Genomic DNA, 4,053 nt, shown 5'->3' on the forward strand with positions numbered 1-4,053 from the left:
TTGTTGTGTTTTGTTTTGTTTTGGCAATCAAAATGGTTTAAATATGAACACAATCCATAGAACAGTAACAACAAAAATAGAACAAATTTTATCAATAAAAATAAGCCTGTTGTTAGAAGGTCTCATTCTGCGAAGGTATTTTCAAGCCCTAGTGAAAGGAGCCCGTGGAATCCGCCAGCTGTGTGTTCTACTTCATGCCCTCAAGAACCTTATGAAAAGCAGTCCTGACCCAACAGAATGACGTTGCCAAAGTGTAATACTGGAGTGACAGAACTGAGGTTGATCGCTATAATCACATTCCTGTGTATTAAACTGTTACATCTTAATTATTTATATAGCTCATTGGTCCAATAGCATAAAAATAGAGAACAGCATCTCAAAATTTATCTCATTTCATGTTCAGAGATAAAAAGGTTAACCATTCTTCCCATTATTTTCTGGAGGCAAGTCCTTGTTTACACAGTCTGATGGCAAGCACACACTGGTAGTTTCCAAAGCTACTGGATGAAGAGGATGCTGAAGGCCATCACTATACAGCATACAGCAACATAAGAACTCTTGCATTCACCAATTCAGACACACTTCCAAAATACTCCCAATAGTCCAGCTTTATTTCTGTCCAGGAGGCTGGGTGCCAAGGATCAAATATAAGCACACGTACATATAAGCAGCAAGATTATAGTCAACAGACTCTGAAAATTGAAAATGGCAGATATAGTGGGGCCAGTGCTGGTCCAGCCACACCACCCTTCCTCAGAAGTATTTTCAACCCTTTGCCTTCTTTGTCTTGTGGGAACTAATACAATCTAAGGAAAGGTAAACCACATCTACTGGAACAAAAGGCTAAAGACCTTAAAATGCTTGCTTCTCTTCCTGTCCAGGAGATGGAGAGGGCAGCGGTATCACAACACAGAAGCAAGGTCAGAAGAATGCTACTTATTATCCTTGGATTAAATGTGACTTTAAAGTGGAAGGGACATCTACTTTGGAAGGAGGAAAGATAAGCAAGTGGGATGGTGAAGAGTATTGAGGGAGAGAACATATTCCATCATATAGTGACAAATATGTATGAAGTCTTTATAATGAAACTCACTACTTTATATAACTTAATTTTTAAGAGATGGGGAATGCCAATCATCTGTAAAGAAATATGAAATCATAAACTTTGAATGTAAATAGATGAAACTAGAAAATTTCATTCTTAGGAGGGTAAGCCAGAGCCAGAAAGACGTACACCACATGTTCTTTCTCAGAGAATAGTAGTAGCTCCAAATCTTCATGTGTGAGTATACATCCTGAAGTAACTGCAGAAGTCAAGAAAGTAGAAAGGTTCATGGTAAGGTTGTAGAGAAGGAACAAAGAGGAGGAAAGCAGAGTACAAGTGATCTGGTTGGGAAAAGGGAGAGTTTCTACTTAGGGAGGGGAATGAAAATAAAAACAGGAGAGATGAGGATAAAAGAAGAGTAAAGGCATCATAAGGAATCATACTATTAACTATCTGCCTTAAACATATCTATAATACACACACATCTACATATATATATATATATATGTTTAGTTGAATTTTTTCATCTAAGCTAATGATGCTCTATCAAAGAGCCAAAAAATTATCTAGTAAAAAAAAAAAAAAAATCAACCCAAAAGTAGAATGAAAAGCCTTCTTTAAGTTGTTGGCCAGAGTTGTCCAAGAGACTCCCACAACATTACAGACTATTGTTATTATTATTATTACCCTTTGTTACTCAGAGAGGTAGAAGGTACGTTCCTATTGCTGAAAGTGCCATGCACTTCAGAAACAGTCTAGAGGTCTCTGAGTTAGGACTAAGCAGAATGTGTCCTCCTTGAGAACTGACTTCCATAGTACCAGAAGGTGTTATGAAAGTTTCCAAAGAAGGGAAGTAACCAACGGTCCTACCCAGTTATGAATGTTATAAACTACAAAAACAACCAGCATGGCATGATAAACAGAAGGATGCAGTAATGGCATGCATACCTCAGCAGTTACCAACAACTTTCTAATTGGACTTCAAACCCGCTCAACAAGAAGGAAATTATGCCTAGTACTAGAAACCTAGCCAACCCCCTAGAGGATCTTGAAGAAGAATCTACAGCCACTGCTTTCTTAAACTAGCATAATCCCTAATTATATCCTAAAAATACCTGCCCTTATTCCTCCCAGATATGTGTGGTCATCACCCCTAACCAAAGAAATGCTTCTTTGCATTAAGTGGGTAAAATACCACTAAAAAGCCAGTTATCAGCATTTTCTCACTTGGTTCTCTTGTAACGATCTTCTTGGGGATGCCCCTTGTCATTTTTCTAATAGAATTCAGTATTGACCAGACGCTGCAGAAATCATCATGACAACAGTATACTGCTTCTTTTAGTAAATAAACAGAACAATAAATTTTCTGAATACACCACCTTCCAATCTGACTAGTAGGAAAAGAAAGATGAACTTCCATTCTGCCCTCAAGAGGCAGAAGGTCCGAGGGCAGAGTATACATATCACCTGTTCTCGTTAACAACACGACTGCTGCAGATATATGAACACAACAAAAACTGGCTTCTTTAGACGCACAGAGTACAGGACCCTGCCCTGTCTGCTGCCATGTTCATTATCTCTGCTGCCGTTTGCTCATCTTCAATGCATTTTTGTTGTCCCGGATGAACACAAATTTTATGAATTTTAACAGGAAAACTTGATAAGTGCTGACAAAAAAAAAAAGGTAAGTACCTGCTTTACTGAAATAAAAGTAAGGAGAATCATCTAATAGCAAACACTGGTGAAGACAGAGGGTAGTTGGAATTACTTGAAACCAGGATCAATGCTTTAGAAACAATATTCACTTGCAATGTAAGAAAAAAACTGTGCCTGGTACATTTCTCAAAAAAGAGTAAGGAACAAAAGTGGCTGTTGGAATTTTTAAAAAATGAGGATCTCTATCAAATACCAATTAGTCTATTTTTAATTTAAGATGTGTTTACTTCACGGTTGCTATTTGGACTCACCAGGAGTACTCTTAAGTGTGGCCTTGTAAAATATAGCCTGTTTTTTTTTTAAATGGTCATTCGTTTTTGCTATAAACATTTTCAGTGTCTTTTCTTGCCTTTTCTACTTGGCAGAGTAAACACAATTTAATTCTGTATGGGGGAAAAAGATACTGTGTCTAGTTCTACTTTGGAAGGCTAGTGCGCATCTGAAGTTAAGAGGGAGCAGAATATTTATAGTGATGAATTGTTGCTGTTCCTTGGACTCCCAGATTCCATTGGTGGTACGAATATTCTAGCGCTAACCCTGCAAGCTGGGAGCGTCCAAGTCACTAAGGTTACAGAAAAGGTAGTTATTAAAGGGAGTGCTTTTCGACACTTTATTTACCCTGCTGTCTTGTTGTAACTTTTCTGGCCTCAATTTCTGTGTACAGACCTTGAGGACACAGCTTACATTCAGATTACCATGGACTCTCACACATTCCACCATCGTGTTCAGTATTCTGTGGTTTCTTTTTTGGAAATGCTAGCTAAAAAAAACAAGTTAAATAAATTCATACAACTCTTTCTCTGCAGCAAAATCTCTTCTTTTTTTTTCTTAACATCCTATGATTAACCAAGCTTCATTCCAATTTTTTTTCTCTAAATCATCCTCAGCACATGCTACAATTTGTACCTATGCTGTCGATACCCATAATTATTTTACTCATACCTCAACTTGGCTTCGCAGCCTCCAACATTGCCCACTTTTTTTCCTACTTGTAGCTGCCAGTTTTTGATGCATGCATCTCCAAAGCTGTGTTATTATTATCTAAAGACCTTATCAACAATCTCAGTGTGCTTGTTTCCCGGCTGCTAACATGTTCCTCCTGTTCTGTTTCTCAAGCAGCTCTGGTTCATCACCGACATCATCTGTTATGCTTTCTCACAAGCACCAGGCAACTAGAACGTTCTGGTTACCCAAGCAGTCTATTTTCAAACATTTTTTTTCTCCTGCTTTGGATTTACTTGTTGCATATCTGTCTACCAAAACATCATTAATATGTTTGAATCCATCGAAAA

At 37.8% G+C, this 4,053-nt stretch overlaps 1 pseudogene; it reads right to left on the reverse strand.

Moving 5' to 3' along the window:
* Positions 1-497: 497 nt before the first annotated feature.
* On the reverse strand, positions 498-3,481 carry LOC118596554 (annotated as a pseudogene).
* Between the last annotated feature and the right edge of the window lie 572 nt (positions 3,482-4,053).

This window comes from Onychomys torridus, chromosome 15 (genome assembly GCF_903995425.1).
Source record: "Onychomys torridus chromosome 15, mOncTor1.1, whole genome shotgun sequence".
NCBI lineage: Eukaryota > Metazoa > Chordata > Mammalia > Rodentia > Cricetidae > Onychomys > Onychomys torridus.